This window comes from Pseudochaenichthys georgianus, chromosome 13 (assembly GCF_902827115.2).
Source record: "Pseudochaenichthys georgianus chromosome 13, fPseGeo1.2, whole genome shotgun sequence".
Lineage (NCBI taxonomy): Eukaryota > Metazoa > Chordata > Actinopteri > Perciformes > Channichthyidae > Pseudochaenichthys > Pseudochaenichthys georgianus.
Window position 1 is genome coordinate 4,579,205 of NC_047515.1, and position 18,416 is coordinate 4,597,620.

An 18,416-nucleotide genomic window follows, 5' to 3' on the forward strand; every position below is an offset into this window, starting at 1 on the left:
CACAGATTCAGCCTTGATGTCTTTACCCTCCGAGCAGCCAGCTTCTACTCTCTCTGTTGCCTTCAGGCACACATATTTCAGTTGTGGGTTGTCCTTGAAGAACTCCTCCAGAGCCATTTCATAGAGTGCTACATACGAGTAGATGTGGGCATGGAGAGCTCGCTTGTAGTGTGTGCATTTCAGGATTTGCCTTGTTGTGGCAGGACCATACACATCTGCTTCCATCCAGGCATCACCTATACCCGAGTTCTCCATGGAGGCACCAAGAGCTCTGAGGGCAGCCATGACGACATGCAGCTCACCCAGTCTGGGAACAACCATCTGTTTCAGGCAGGGCCGGACTGGGACAATAAGTCAGGCCGGGAATTATACACCCAGCCAGGCCACTACCAGTTTTTTGTGCCATTTTGCTGGATTTATTTGTCAATTTTTACAGCGTTTCTGCCCGTAGTGATAGCCCTCTAAATCTACTACCCAAAAATAAACATATGTACATGGGTTACTATTTAAAAAAATGTGCAAATCTATTTAGGAACCTATGTGAACATATTTTAAGTGGGGGTGGACCTCAAATCCTATAGGGGGGGGGGTTGTTTTTTTGAATGCATCAATCTGGTGCATTTTGAGGGGTAAATAAAGAGACTACACCCATATGAAACATAACTGTATACATTTAAATAATCATAAAAACATGGCCATAACCAATAACATACCATATCCAATATGAAAAAACATTGAAACTTGTTTATTTATTTGTTTTTGGTTCATTTATAGTTGTGAGTGTGTCTGTGCTCCTGAACCAGCCTCACCTGTCTCCCCCTCTCCCTCCTGCTCCTCTTTGAGGCAGAAGCAAAGACTAGTTTCAGCTCTCAACAAGTTTTAATAGTTTATCTTGCCTTTTTTCACCTAGTTAACGTTTTTTTTTTTATTATTCATGCATATTTTACTAATCACTCCCCCCTCAAATGGAAATATGTGTTTACATAAATGGTGACCAAACCGTTTGAGACCCACAGAGATAACTTAGACTAAGTTAACTATCTAAACACTCAGAGAGTCCTTTACCTCACCTGAGCTGTATAGTTATCAGTCTCTCAGTCTGACTGGAGAGGACTCTCCAACCACCTTGTTGTTGAAAAAGCTCCTGATATCCGTTAGCGCAGCTAGCACCAGATGCTAACAACAACAATACATGTAGGGGAGAGAGGGGTAAGTTGAGCCAGTGGGTAAGTTGAACCACCCCCTGTAACCAAGCAACCCCTTATAGTTGTAATCACGTGACCAGAAATTATGCAAGCTCCTCCCATTTCTCCTTGCCTGTGAAAGAGAGATCCTCATTGTGTTCTGGAAAGTAAACATTTTTAGAAAAAAACGTTTTTTGCTTGTCAAAGTACATTTTCTAGATGTCAGCTATATCGGCTGTCATGTCAAAAAAAAAGTATCCAGGTTTAAACACTTATATTGTATATGTTGATGTGTTAGCAGTGTATTAAACCATGTGAATCATTAAGTCAAATATGACTCTGAATTTTATAAAATGGTGGCTATGGGGTAAAGTGAACCATGGGCCTTGGGGTAAGTTGAGCCAGTTTTTCAATGGAGAAATGAATGAAAGTAGGCCAAGTTGATAATAAGAGCTCATTGTAGGCTACATTTAAAGTTGAATTTACCCTGTCTTTGATTGGTAAGATGTATGAAATTGTCTCACCATTTGTATGATTACTTTTCCTTTTAACATGTTAAAAAAAAATCAATCAATTCAATCGAAATTTATACTAAAAATATTTGAAAAACTAAGCTTGTATTTGGTTTGTTATTTATTGTTTATAGTTACCTTTAAGATTTGTTGTAGGTATGCCCAGGTTTGAACAGATATGCCCAAGTTTGAACCGTGGTTCAACTTACCCCCTGACCTGGATCAACTTACCCCTACAGTGGGGCAAGTTGAGCCACAAAACTTTTTTTTTTTAAGAAGTAATATTTTCACTGCCCTTGATCAAATATGAATTCTTATCATTGCCATTGATAGGAGACATCCTGAATTATAGGTGTGTGTTTTCATTTTTACTATGTGTCATTTGTCCTTGCTTAGAGGACAGCATAACTAAAAAATGGCTCAACTTACCCCACTCTCCCCTAACCGGTGCGCGCGCTTTATCTCACTCGCTCGCGCCACACATACACTACACACCCTCCCGAGCTTGAATGACACACAGAGACCAATCAAGGGCATTAGTATGATCTGTATGAAAGTGGCCATGTCGGCAGGCCACATCATGTAGACAGCCAGTCACCCTCTGTGAGGCAGAGTCAGACCCACATTTGCTCAGCGTTGCGTTCACAATATATACATTAAAAAAAAATCCTCAGGCCAGCAGGCCACTTAACAGGCCAGGCCATCGGGAAACCTCCCAGTCCTCCCGATGGCCAGTCCGGGCCTGGTTTCAGGTCAGGTCTGGCATCTAGGAGCTGCACCACCTTCTCATAGAGGGCCATGTCAAAGGTAATGACTGTGGGGTGATCTTCCCCAACTGCCAACTTCCTCAGCTGATTTGCTTGCATGATTATAGTCAACAGAGTTGACCACTCGTGTGCCACCTCTGGCAATAGTGGCAAGGCTCCAACACATCTCTCAAACAACAGTCATGACACAAACTATACAGTATTGTTAGCTAGCATATTTAGTTAGCGAACTAGTATTAGCAAACTACTGTATTTTAATTCGATGATACAAGATGATAACATCATGACATCATGAATTACACAATAGTAATGTTAGCTAGCTTAAATGAAATTGGACATAAAACCTGTTGAACTTTTCTTAGGTAAAAATGAAGATAATACTTACTGTACATGTATCAAATGATGTGTAAAATAACCTTGAAGGATGACACTTCTCATATAGTAGGATATTTGTGGTCCACAACAAATATCAGAAGAATATCAGAAGTCTGAAGAACAGGGCCGTTGCCATAGGAGACGAAAAACTGTGGTCGCACAGGGCCTTGCATAAGATTATACATTTTTTTGCCTGAATTGAATCTATAGATATTTTATATTTATCTATATAAGATAATGGTCTATTATAGAGTAGCAGCTAGCTGAAAACACAAACAGTAGCACACATATACCAAGATATACAGCATACATATTTTTAAAGTCAATAGACTATTATATGCACTTGTATTACTTCCTTAGTAATTGAATGTTTATTTTATAAACCTTTCCCATAGTTGGTTTAATTGCTAAATGTGTTTTGTAACACATCTTACCTTCATAGGTTGTAACACGCATGCTGCAAGTTCCAGAACCCATTAACTGCATGGTTGACCACCCAGGACTAGAGCCTAACTGCTTGAACCCATACACCCTGCAGAATCTCCACAATATTTATAAATACAGTTTCGGATCACCACTTTCATTGAATTCTGGATGATTTAGTCAACTTTGTAACACCCATGGTGTTCCCGGTCAAACATGACCGCCATAAAGAAAAGGAATTAGTAACCATCCGGATCAGATAAAACACACACACACCCACACACTCTAGATGTGTCCCCCCCCCCCTTATGTGCCCATCCCCCCCACATCAGTGTTTCCAAGGACCACTTAACCAATAAAAAAACACTCGAGGACCACCTAACTCCACAAATATCCAAAGACACATCGTTTTTTACAAATCGCCTGAAAATGGTACAAACAAGTGACTACATGTGTGATGAAGGTGTTTATCTGGGCTATATCATGCAATTGAAAGTGAAACTTAAGCTCGCTCCATTGCGGAGATATTACCGCGAGAGTGCGAAAAACTTTAATTAATTAATTAATTTCAAATGTGAAATGTTACCAATATACTCACGGACCACTAGGGGGCGCACACGGACCACCAGTGGTCCGCGGACCACACTTTGAGAAGCACTGCCCCACATGGATCACACTTGGCACACGCAATACATGTTCAGTGTCTATTCTTTGTATATTTACTGCAGTTTTTCATGTATACCAGTAGTCTGATACCAGTGGCGGCTGGTGGAAAATATTTTTGGTGGGGCTGTTGATAAAGTGAGTGAGTAAAAAAAAAATGTTTGGAAGAAATGCCCCCTTAAATTAGGACTTCTGGTGATGTAATGGCGCGTTTCCAGTGCAGCGCGGAGCTCGCTATGCTGCGTTCAGACCGGACGATGCAAATATTCGCTTCGCTCTAAACGCTCCTATCGCATCGCTCTAGTCGCTCGAGTTTCACCGCGGCTGCCAGCTGTGTTTACTCGCATCATTCAAACAAGACGCGCTGGCTCTGGAGCTACAACTACAACAACATGAACATATTGTACCGTGATTTAATTGTAATACACGTGTCAAAATGATGCCGAATTAACAACATACTGATACCGGTTAGTAAAAACCATGAATTAATGCTTTGACAAGTCTGCAGACAGGCGGCAGGCGAAAAACCTTTTAGAATACTTGTTTTCTGAATGGAGCTTGGCTAAGCTAACGTTATATATGCTCCGACCGTCCACACTCACAACAACGGCCTGATACAGACATAAATAAACCAGCGACTGTATTCTCCATGACACAGACAGTCTGTGGTTTGTACTTGTGTAACTTTTGTCTAGTTTCTGAACAGATCATATCTGTCCCCGGCTGTTTGAAGAGCAAGCATGGGAAACAAAAGATAGCATTTACCTGTTTGCATCCAGCTAGCCATGTGAGAAGCCTTGTTGATACGTTTTGTCTTTTTCACGAGCTTGCTGTGTGATATACAAATCGGGTTGGTCCGGTCCAAGGTCTTTAAGTATCAATTTATCTCCCAAACTTCTCCTTTCAAAAGGATTGGAGAGTAGCTCTTGCACGGAATTGGGTGCGGAGCACTGCGGAGCGAGGTCCGGTGACTCCACCTGCACACCATTCTCATCCAAATACTGCGTCACCTCGGTCACTCACGAGTCTAAAAAACAACTCACGTCAACGCACGTAAGCAACATGGGCGCCAACGTGAGCGCCCACGTGACCAAAATATTTGACGGCGCTGATTGGCTGAACTTATGTTTCGGCGGCACAGTTTACTATTGAGACTTTTGCAACGTGCTGGTTGCTGCTGTTTGTCTCGGGGGCTCTGCCCGGTAATGATAAACTATTGCCATGGGCAAGGCCAGGCAGGAAACATGTGACTTATCAGTAACTTTAGACATCGTAACACAATTTTAAAAGAGATTGTATTGTAGATTATACATTTGTGTGATACCAATTGTATGATATTTACCTTGTATTTAATTTTTTTGGTTTTTGTATCTGGCAAGAAGTGGGGCGGCGCCCCTAGCGCCCCTATGGGCCGGCCGCTACTGTGTGATACAATATGCACGGTTTGAAAGGGTGTTAAATGACATTTGGTGATTATTAATGGTTTTTGTTTTAATGTAACAGCAGTTAAAACAGGACCGGTCAAATTTGAACGCGAACACCAAAGTAAGGGGAGAGGAACGAAGACAATAGGAGGGTTAAAACAAATCTGTTATTTTTAATACGGGATGCAATCGTGACTCATAAAAGCACGGTACCTTTTTTGTTTTATTCCAAAAAAAAGGGAAATTCTGATGTTTTCCTTTCAATGTGACGGAAAAAGAACCTCCAGGCAGTGACTGGTTAGAAAATAAAGATGAACTCATTATTATGACAACAGGTGCCAGTTTATTTTGTATATTGGATTACACCCAGTGATGTAGTGGGCGTTGGATGCGGGGGTATGCCGTATCCCCACTTATTTGGAGCATGATCTTTTTTTTAATAGTCTAATAAATATAAAATCATTGCCAGTGTTATCAGTTGCAAGTGTGTATTTGTTGTAATAATGACAACAACATAATACATTTCACAGTAATTATAATACAAAATAAAAACGATTTCCTTAAAGAATTATGATTCGTCATCAGCTGGGGGTGTGTCAGTGACACACCCGCCCGCCGATTTTGCGGCAGCTCTTTCCCTCAAGAACGCTACGAAAAAGCTCTATAATGGCAGGCAATATTTTTTTACTTGACATATTTTCTAAAAAGAATATAATTCACAAGAAGAAAGAGCAGCACCGAAGCTACAAGTGAAGCTGCTACTAGCACTACATCATCAGAAGAGCCGCCTAAAGACGTGGATAATGCTAGCTAACGTGCACGTTAGCTGCGCTAGCAACGTTCCTCTGGCTAGCTCAAGCTCACCTTTCCCAGATGCATGGACGGAGGAAACAAGACGCATACCCGTGGATAGACTGCAAAGCTGGGAAACTGGGCTGCAAAGTTTGTTCATCCATTTCGGATTTATCAGTCTTCAAAACGCAAGGTATGTGTGTGTGAAAAGCAGCGCTGTCTGCTTATTAGCAATGCAGGCTAGGCCTAATCAGAATAATTTCAAGTCCAGATTCAATGTTGTTCGCATAAGTAGGCTATATTTTTCGTTTCGTTTAATTTCAGGACAACTTTGGGAATTTTGTTTGTTTGTTATGAGTTTGAGAGAGAGAGAGAGTTTGAGAGAGAGAGAGAGAGCTGCTTACAGTAGTTGCAATACTGTAGCTTATGCAATTTAGGTCTATAAATTGTTTATGTAATTTATGTGCCAGTGTGTCCATGGTTGAGTCTGTGTGTGTGTTGAGCACAGCGTAGTCTGCTTTTTGCAGTACAGTATCCAGTGGCGTTTCTATATGTACAAAGGTGGTGGGGCACAAAAAACTCAGATGTCTAAATATAAGCTTCTGCAGTGAGGTTCATGGCTGGTGAGGCTCTGGCTCTGACTCTTCAGGTTTACAAATATTATATTTTGACCTAAATCAAAATATAATATTATTTTCAAAAGCTTTTTTTGTCTGATGCTTCAATTAATTTCAAACAGACAGTTCAACAGAAGGATACCCAAAAAATGTAATTTTATCATTTAAATATTGAATTGTTCTCTCTTAGTAAGATCCCATTTTCAATACAATTGCAGTCTTACCTTGACTTGAAGATGAAGTCCATTTGCCTATCCCTCTGGACAAAAATCTCTATTACTTTTTTGTAAAAGTCCTCCTTATCTTCTTGTAGTTTCAAAAGTCTCATAAATCTAATCTAATCAATAGATTTATGATTCGAAAATGATAAAAGTAGGGTAGACATGTGGATATTAACCGGCTGAACAAAACGTGCATTTATCTAACAGGTTTGTTTCCCACAGATCTTATTTTGAGCTATTTTCTAAAATCCTATGGAGAAATCTCATTGTTTTTCTGTGGAGGGAAGCCATGCGCAGCTTACTTCCGGGTTTTAGGACGCTGCAGCTCTCTCGTCTCCTCTTCACACACCACACTTTTCGCGGCACACATACTTACAGCCAATCAGCTCTGAATTATGTGAGATGACGTATGGTGGGGATGGCAGCTCTTTGCCCCTCTGGTCATTATTTTTTTGCCACACACATTAAATAGGACAATACTCTGAGCATGCGCAGTGTAGTTTTTACAGTCACCATTGACTTAAACAGGGAGAGGGAGGGGCAGGATCGTGTTTTGTCCCACATGGCTCTAAACAGCTCAATAGCACACACTGTAGACACTAATTAGAAGAGCACAGACTAAAACAGCAATGTATAGACGAATCAGATGATTAACCATGATCTTAACATATATTTTATATATTTTTTTAGCATTTTTTTGTAATCATTATTTGTAATACTTTCTGCTGACACTAGGTGGGGCTGTGCCCCACCTGCCCCTAATGACCAGTCGCCACTGACAGTATCTAAAGTAGGACTAAGCATACCGGTAGTTTCTGTGGACCTGTCTGCCCGTTTTGTGAGTGCACTCCGCGCGTGCGCACTTGTGTGGCATTGTTTGGGATTACCTAATGAAAATAGTGTCCCCCCCCAGTAAAAAAATCCCCACTACACCGCTGATTACACCATACATTGATGTTGACTTTGCGGTAGTTTTAATATAGTTGATGTATTTTTTGAAACCTTTTGACCTTAAACTACAGTTTTAGATATTGTAGTTGACCTGCTTTTTGGAACAGCCTCCTGCTGGGTCAGAGAAAATAGGCACCTTTGAAATAACGATCTTTAACACCTGTTCCTGCCAAGAAAGGGGACAATAATAATGTGAGACCAAACTTGAGGCAATCAGAATTCAACATTAAGAAAAGGAAGCTTAGAGTAGTTGAACTGGTCCAATCAGTCAACATATAGTCCTTTGATTTTCAGTGTGATGATAAAAACCACCCTGCTTCAGTTCAAGTAAAACACATTATTATTATTATTATTTAAAGGGGACCTATCATGCAAAATGCACTTTGTGGTGTCTTTTATACATAGCCTAAACATGTGTCCCCGGTGCGTCGGGGAACTCACGCAGCGTCAGAAAAATAAAACCCTCTCTCTTTTCCTCCGTACCCAAATCTTTTAAAAACGGGGGTACAACGAGCGGATACAGATTTCCATCCGAACTGACGTCAGCGGACCCACAGAAAGTTGCTATCAGAAACAATGCCTGACGTGTTTTGGACGTCTTTGTTTACATTAGCAAGCCTCGCTAACACTCAGAGCAGAGACGGGGACTCGAGTTTGTGACTCGGACTCGAGTCGCACTTAAGTCGCGCACACAGAGACTTCAGACTTGACTTGGACTCCTGCTCAAAAGACTTCGGACTCAACTTGGACTCGTGTTTTGGGACTCGTGAACAATCATTGTGTTTTCTATTTTTGGCGTATTAACATTGAGGAAACTCTGAAACGTCTGACGGGTGTCCTTCCTTTTTTTCATGGTAACCATGCTAACCTCATTACGCAGGTGCGCGCCTCTCGCACTACCTCGTGGTAACACCATGGTGACCGGCGGCACACCTGCAGCTGTACCGCTTGTAATTAGGTTCAACTATAAAAACTTCGAAAAAAACGCCGGCGGCACCAACAAAAGGAGCGCACACTGCAAAGTCTGCAATATTAAAATCAAGGATGCTGGCGCAACAACGTCAAATTTCATCAGGCACTTGAAAACTCACCCGGAGAGGTCAGTCACATCAACGCATATGGACGGTTAGCAAACATGTTTAGCTCAGCATCAGCTATGTAATGTTAACTTAGCTTGCTACTAGCTTTGTAACTGAATATTTGAAAAGATGAGTGAATGTTTGCTTGTCACACTTGTTTGCGTTGAGTGGCGTTGACATCCAACTCTTGACATGACATGAAAAAGGTCGGTAACGTTAATCATTACGTTCTGCTGCCACCATCTACTGGCTAACGTTAAACGTAGAAAAATACAGTTACATACATAAATACATCTGTCGGTTTATAGGCAGGTTACAGGTTTATTGTTGACCACGTAACGTTAATGTTACAGGTTTATCAGGCTACCATTACACTGGGTTTGAGTGAGAGGATAGAGGAATATGTTTATTAATAGTAGACTTAAAAGATGTCATTAGAGATCCAGTGTAATTAAACAATACGGTTGCAGAGGTCAAATTTTAACATTTTTGTCCACTGGCCAAATGGCTAGCCTAGTGAATGTTGAAATGTTACCAGCCACTCAATAGATTGCCATTGTTATTTTTGGCTGGTGCGTGCAACATACAGTACCAGCCACTTGCATGATTTGGTAAATGGTGTTCATTTTGTGTCCAGCAGATGAAGCCTACTATAACTGTGATTGGATGATTAGTAGGGGTGTAACGGTACACGTACCCGTACCGAAATTATTCGGTACGGGCCCTTCGGTTCGGTACACGTGTGTACCGAAGTGTACCGAACGAATATAACGTTAAACGTAAAAAATTGAGAAAGTGAACAACTTCTTGGAAGTAATCTGAGGTGCTGCGTCGCAGCATTCAGAGTAATTTTCTCCCATTGGGCTCAGCGCATCATAGAGCGAGCAAGTCATTCCATTGGATGAGAGGGCATGCTATGAGAGCTGGTCAGAGGGACGCGTTCAAATTTAGTCGGTAATTTGAGGAACTCTTGAAAATTAATGGCGAACGCAGATAAAGTTGAGCTCGAAAATCCTCCAGCATCATTGAAGTCTCCGGTTTGGGAACATTTTGGTTTCGCAGTTACGTACAAGGATGACGGACAAAGACAGGTGGACCGAACCAAAGCTGTTTGTCGGCATTGTTCAACTAAAATTGGTTACGCGGCTGGCAATACATCAAACTTGCACACTCTTGAAAAGGCATCACCCGAACGTGAATATAACCGGTACCAAAAGAAAAAAGACTGAAGTGCAAACCCAACTCCCGCTAGCATTTAGCCTCCACCACTCGCAAAAACTTCAGACCGAGCCAAAGCTATTACAAACGCCAAATATCCTTATGTTGCCATGTTAGCAAAGCGCTACCTGGTTGTAACTGCTACCTCTGTCCCTAGCGAGAGGGTGTTCTCCACAGCAGGAGACATTGCTAGTGCCAGCAGATCTGCCCTTTCAGCAGCCATGTGGACAAGTTCATCTTTCTTTAAACAACATGAAAATACAATGACAAGCAAGTCCTAATGTCAAACTGGCTGCTTAGGCAGTACAGTACAGTACAGTACAGTACAGTACAGTACAGTTCAGATACAGATTATTTCAGTTCATCGAAATGCTGCACCTTAATGTTCATTTGATTATATTTTGTATTTATTTGAGTGAATATTCACAGTTTAATAATAATTAAAAACCCAAAACTAATAGTTTGTTTTGTGAGTACTTGTACAGTAAAGTTCAAATACAGATTATTTCAGTTCATCGAAATGCTGCACCTTAATGTTTATTTTATTATATTTTGTATTTATTTGAGTGAATACATTATTCACAGTTTAATAATAATAAAAAAATATATATATGTTTTGTTTTGTGAAAAAAAATTCTGCTGTACCGAAAACGTACCGAACCGAACCGTGACCAAAAAACCGAGGTACGTACCGAACCGAAATGTTTGTGAACCGTTACACCCCTAATGATTAGTAATTATTGCATGACTAATGTTAGCAATATTTTCCTGTTACTCTGACTTCATCTGTATTTCTTTTTGCAACCCTCTCTATATTCAGAAATAAAAGATTGATTAGATTAGCTTTGCTACACATAAAAATGTTAGCAATATCATCCAGATCTTATTACTATAATTAAGAGCCTAATTCATTTTCCATGTCGTTCATGTACAGGTTTTCTGAATTCAACAAAATCAAAAACCAGCCCAGTGAAGAGGGACAGAGCAGCCTTGATGCGTTCTTGACTCAGGCAAAAGGTGTGCAGATATACAGCCAGAGCCATCCCAGACAGAAGGCCATTACTGAATCCATAATACAGGATCTCATCATTTCATGCAATCTGCCTCTGTCTTTGATTGACACGCCTAGCTTCAAGAATTTCCTGTCAGTGGTAGAGGAGAGATACTGCCCAGTAAGTCGAAGCACCGTAACCAGACGTCTGAGTGAGCTTGCAGCAGACAAAGAGTCCAAGATCAAATCCAAACTAGAAAAGACAGACAGTGTGTCTGTGACTGTTGATATCTGGACTGACCGATGCATGCGTGGCTTTTTAGGGGTAACAGCCCACTTCATGGAAATAGAGAAAAACAGCCCAAGCCTGCAGACAGTTCTCTTAAGTTGTGAACAATTCACAGGGTCACACACTGGAGAAAGAATAAGTGAGACATTTGAGGAGATATGTGACAACTTCAATATAAAACACAAATGAGATTACATTATCTGTGACAATGCAGCAAGAGGAAAGCCTTCACTGTTTGTTTCCCCTCTGCAACAACTGAGAGTGAAGATGCTGAAGACGACCTGGAAAACAGCAACTTATGGGAGGATATAAGTGAGGATATCCAGGATGATGTGGAATCTATCCAGAGCAGCTGCCGTCAACAGCGACTACAGTGCTTTGCACATTCATTACAGCTTGTTGTGCGAGATGGACTGAAGGAGACAAGGACTCTGAACAGTGCAATGGCAAAAGTGACAACATTCTGCAGTTTACTTCATTCCACTTGTGGGCTGAAAGAAGCATTTGAGGGACAGTATGGAGCCAATCGAAGCATCCCCTCTGCTGTATCAACACGATGGAATTCAACTCTCCGCCGTGTGGAGGCAGTCACTGACCTGGATCCTCAAAGCCTAAATACTCTTCTGGAAGCCCAAGGACATAAAGGCCTGTGCTTATCAGCAAGAGAATGGAGTCCGCTGAAAGAGCTTGTGGAAATGCTGGCCCCATTTCTTCAAGCAACAGACCTCACACAAGGGGAGAAAGTGGTGACTAAGTGCGGCTTTGCCTTGGTTCTCTCACTCAACAGCCACCTCAACAGTATGCTGAATACAACTCGGCATCTGGCCGGTTTTGTGAAAGCTCTCCAGAAGTCACTGCAACGCCGTTTCCGGGGGATCTTTGCAAATGTCAGAATGGATGACTCGGCTCAACCTGCAGGAGATCGTCCATTTTGAGATATGGTCTACATCAGGGGTCGGCAACAGGCGGACCGCGGTCCGGATCCGGACCCAGACGCCGACCTATACGGACCCGGAGCTATAATCAATACATTAATAGGGGATTTTTCGGCGCCTCCCGCGTTTTTAACGCTGATTTGGGTGACTTGTGTAATTCGTGGAGAACCGAAGAGTTTTCGTTTTGGGGGTGGGGGGGAGGGAGGGAGTCCGTCCGACAGACGGACGGACAACTTCTCACTTAAAAAAAGAAGAAGAAATCTAGACCGCAAAAATAATTAAACAAGCGAGTACCTGTTTTTCCTGGCCAAGGACAGGTTCATGAACACAACACGAGCGTAACGTGTCTTCACGTGTTATATGTCTCGTCTGAAAGGAGTGCTGAGCACCGGAACGCCGCTCCAGCCCTTAAAATATTGCAATACCCATAAGGAGCCGTACACATGCCGCAGTGTTTGTGTGGCTGTCTTTAGTTGTAAGCACAGTGGCGATCTGTTGTTATTAGCATCTGGTTAGCTAGCTATGCTAACGAATTTAAAGAGCTTTTCTACAACCAGGTGGAAGAGAGCTATCTCCTGAGAGGCTCAAATAGCCTCAGCTCAGTGAGGTTAAGGCACACCTTGATATGATCATTATAGTTATTAATGAGACTAAATGAAAAACAGGTATAAAATACTATATGACCGCAACAAAAAAGTTGTTAAAAATAACAAGAATAGAGTTTAAAAGGGGAGTGATTTGTAAAATATCCCAAAAGGAAAATATGCTACAGTTCTGTTTCATCTGGGTGTTGAGAGATGTATCCATAGATCTCTTAATGTTGCTCTCAAAGTGCACCACATTGATGCATTTAACTTCAATATTTAAACATTACACATATCCACAGTATTTAAGTAATGTTAATTGACAATAAATATTGTTGTTTTTGAATTGTACTTTCTTTCTTTGATTGGCAGTCAGTTGTTGATTACATGCAGGCGTTGAAAGCTACAGGTCACTTCAATATATATCACACTAATTCATGAAGCAACTTAGACATGTTGATGTTCCGGACCTTTGCATGGGGAGATTTTCTCTAACTGGACCTCGTTGAATTTTAGTTGAAGACCCCTGGTCTACATGATGTCTGCACCACTAGACCCATCATTCTGCTTCTTTTGGCTAGAGCAAGATGTCCTTGCACCAGATGAAGTCAAGAGTGAGGTGAAGGAGATGATAATGGGTAGGTCCAAACGCATTATCATCACATTATGCATCATTCATGGCTTGAAGTTTTCAGGCACCAAGTTAATACTTAATTCAATACATTGTAGACATTTCCTTCTCCTCCCAAATGTGCAGGCACTCCAATCTTTTCTCGATTTCAATAACATCAATAAAATCTCATTTAGACTTACTTATCGTTCATTATCTTAACCATCACCACTGTCAACATCATAATACTGTAACTAACCATGATTTGTGTGAAACTTTTTCAGACCTTGTCTTGGCTGAGGCTCGGAAAGTCACCATACTTGCTGAGAGCAGTAGTGGAGAGGATAATAAGGATGAGGAGCCAGCTGCTAAAACTCCACGCCTTTTCACTGGCGACAGGAAGAAAAGCAAAAAGAAGGATGACCATGTATCATCTGTCAAGGCTGAGCTCATTCGCTACATCCAAGTGTGCTCTGGTGAAGAAGACGAAGCAGACTGCCTAGGCTTCTGGAAAAGAAATGCAAAGGTCTTCCCAAGGCTCTATCTTGTGGCTATGAGCGTGCTCGCTGTTCCTGCCACCGGTGCACCAGTGGAAAGGGTATTCAGTCACGGGGGCCTTATAATGCGCCCTCACCGAGCCAGGCTTAGTGCAAGGACACTGTCCAGCTTGATCTTTTTGAAATGTAACCATTCTGTTGCATAATACTTTTCTAGGTCTTACAGTAGGCCACTGGAGGATACCTACAAGCTTGTGAATGTTGTGTGACCCATACCCTGTGTGTATTAAGAGAAGAATAAGGTAAACCATTCTGATCTTATTGCAGGTTTATTATTGTTAAATATTTTTGTTCTTGGCAAAACAACACAGGTAATTGTTTTCACAAAAAGGTTACTGTTTTGTTAGTAAAAGAGTCAAGACAGCCAATAACTCCAGTGATATTCCATATTTTGTTCCTTGAGTTTTACTTTTATGCAAGGAATCATTTTTGTCATACAAAGAAAGGTGCCAATTTTCACAAATGGTAGATATCTCTTTTGGAACAGGTCATGTTTTAATATCACCAGTTCAGTATATTTCAGATAATATTGCAGCAATAGTTTTTTAGTTGCAAATGGCACAGAACAAATGTTTACTTTTAAGTACTTTTAACAGTTTCCCTGCGGGGGATTAATAAAGTATTTGTGATACTGATTTCTGATTCTGAAGTGTTTTGCTTATAAGTTGTTTGCATTTAGCTAAAGTGTGATGTTTTCCTCATATTGCATTGCAATAGCCTGTTTAAAGTGATCATATAACAAACAACTAATCAGTACTGATACTGTATGCTAATAGATATAGGAGTGATAATAATACAGTACATGCTTTGAATTTCTTAGATATAGCTGTGCAGTATTCTTAACAGACTGGATAGCAGCAGACAATGGAAGGCTTATTACAACCAGAAGAGACATGAGACTTTTATTTTTTAGAGACTTGAGACTTAACTTGGACTCGTGACCAAAGACTTGAGACTTGACTTGGACTTGCAAAAAAAGACTTGTGAACATCTCTGATTCAGAGCTAACCTGTCCTAGAGAGCACATGTGTTTAAAAAGCAGGAAATAAAAAAAGGAACTCACCTTGTGATAAACCCGCAAGAGAAAAAGCATTTGAGCTCCATACTGCTTCAGAAATAATCCTTGATGTGGTTTAGAACAGGATGGCATTTTATCACAGCAGAATTTAACTTTATCTCCGGTAGAATTCTGATCAGGCATTAGCTCCGCCTCCTCTTTTTTTTTTTTCAAGCTAAGGACCCAAAATCTGCGTATCTCTAATGCGGCTTTCACACCAGCGCTTTTCCCTTTCTAGCTCCGAGCGGGAGCTTTTCTGGTTCAGCTCCGGTTTCCCTTTTCTGCTCCCGCTCTGTGCACACCGCCCAGAGCTGCCGCTGCTGCGTCATGGCGTCACCGTTTACGTGCCTGCTTCATAAAATCCAAACCGCGTGGATATCCCTCACATCGACAACAACAACAATGGCCGATTGTATTGAAGCGCTGTTCGCTTTGGTTATCCTCTTACGAAACGAAATGGAAGGCATCGGACGACTTTACAAGGGACGACTTTACTTGGAACTTTACAAACATCACATGCGAAATGCAAGACTTCGTTGTGGTCTTCAGCATCTACTTCAACCCGCCTCGACGTAAGAGAGACGTAAGCGACGCCGCCTCTTAGCTCCGAAGTTCTTGCCTCTAGACTGACAATTTTTTGGACCTGGAAGTGAACCGGATTCCGGAGCTAAGAGGCGGCGCCTCTGCGGTGTGAACAGGAAAACCCGGTACTTTTCAGGCTCCAGCTCCGAGCCGGAGCAGAAAACGCGTTGGTGTGAAAGGGGCATAACAGGGCTGCAAAAGAGGGGTTTGAGCAGTATGAGGCATGGCTACAATGGGTGATCTGTTTGGTATTTTAAGCAAAAGACTTCACATGTTTTGTATAGGTATGGCCCTACAATATATGTTTCAAATATAGCATGATAGGTCCACTTTAATTAAAATAGCAGTCATTTAAAAAAATATGATTTGAATGTGACGTCATAGCTTTTTTTATATATCTAAAACATAGAGCTGACATCTGTATTTCTATAGAGGGATACAGAAGTGTGGATTTAAATAGCAAATATTATTATTTGTATTTATTATCATAGCTAAAATACTCGTTTTGGAAAGATGTGGGGCGGGCGGGGCTGACATGTAGGATGTGTTCGTGTACGTGCGTGCGTGTGTGTGTGTGTGTGTGTGAGTGTGTGTGAAGCAGGAGGAGCAACAGGTTTCCATCTGCTTTAGTGCGCAACATAAACTCAGAGAGGATCTGAGGAAGAGCCGATGAGAGGTAGGGAGCTGATACATTTATTTTTATTTTGTCGAACGTCTGAGCAGATTTAAATTACATAAAATAAAAACAAATGAAGATGTCATTGGAGTTACTGAACCCGCCTTCAGCTTCACTCTAAATCAAAACAAGGTGATGATTTGATCAAAGTAGTCCGTTTTTATTTGTAAGTGGAATTTATAAAGAAGCGGCAAATTGCTTAACTACAGTTTAATTGACAAGCAGAATGTAAAATAACTTTGAATGAGTAGGGTGAGTCTGGTGGTTCAGCTGTAGCTGTCCTGCTAAGTAAAGGCTAACTGGATTTAAGATGAGTTTAAATACCAGAGATCAGCATAAATGAATGATTCCATGTCTGGTTTTAAAAGCTACAAAAACGTCTGTCTCTGAGTGCAAACAGAACAGTGAGTTATTTGAATTAAGCATCTGCATGGTTCAATGACTTAAAAAAAAAAATGTGCAGGGAAAAATGATAATAAACCAAATGCAGATGTTTAAAGTGTCAAATATACAGTAAACATATATGTGTGAAGTCTACAGGTGACATCACACATATACAGTAAACGTATATTTGTGAAGTCTACAGGTGACATCACAAATATACAGTAAACGTATATTTGTGAAGTCTACAGGTGACATCACAGAGACCAGCTGCTCATTGTTTACTCACAAACATGACTGTTGACTTTGTGCCTCCATGCTTCCTGACAGGAAACATGGTGTGATTTCAATGTACAGCTTTGCGTTATTTACTTTTTAATGATTTCTTAATGAAAATTGGAAAGAATGATGAGAGAAATTTAAAAACCTACAACACGCCTCACCTGACAGCTCCATGTCAGACTTTCCATGATGTTTCGTTGCTTTGTATTATTATTTTTATATTGAACAATACTATGCCATCCACTATTTAGTCTCTATGCTGTTTGTGTGATTCCAGTTTGCGCCAAAGAAAATCATCAGGGTCTTTCTTCTTCTCTTCTCTTCTCTGCTGCTCCTCCTTCCTCTTCTTTATTCCAGCAGGTGGTGATTAGTGGTCAGGCCTAATTATGATGCTCAAGCTTGATAACACATTGTCTGAAAAGAAGTGTCTGTGTGTGGTTGAGTGTGTGTGATTGAGTGTGTGTGTGTGTGTGTGTGTGTGTGTGTGGGTGGTTGTGTGTGTGTGTGTGTGGGTGGTTGTGTGTGTGTGTGTGTGTGTGGTTGTGTGGTTGTGTGTGTGTGTGTGTGTGTGTGTGTGTGTGTGTGTGTGTGTGTGTGTGTGTGTGTGTGTGTGTGTGTGTGTGTGTGTGTGTGGGAGGTGATTGTGTGTGTGTGGTAAGGAGGGGAAATGTTTGTATGACATTGTGGGGACCAAACAGCTGGTTGGACGCTGACGTTGTGAGATGATCCTACTCTTATCTACAGAATAGGTTTTGTAGTTCTGACAGCAATATGCCTTTAACTCTTTATTGGCCGGACTCTAAGTAAACAGCCTGTTGGAGTGTGACTGTAGACACAGTCAAATTGGAATTGACTCAATTTCCGTCATAAATGTGTTTTGGTAAATATAAAAAAGACCTACATAACAGTTAAATGAAAATGTCCTTAAAGAATTATTAATTATAAATAGTATTTTCAATTTTTCCCAAATCAAAGTCAACTATTGATTTGAATAAGAAATCCGGTTTTTTTTTAAATAAAATTGTCATGAAAATATCTTATATTCAGCTTGAGTCAGGATGTATAGAAGCCTATGAGAAAAATGTCATTATTTCTCTCATGTAAAACACTCACATGTTTGTAAAATTGTCTTTATTTAATTTTCAAGAAGTCATATTTTGTGATCCCCCATAAACTTATTAAATATATTTGCATACATTTCCATGACAGAAATATAGACATTGAATACAGGCAAGGTATTTGCAGA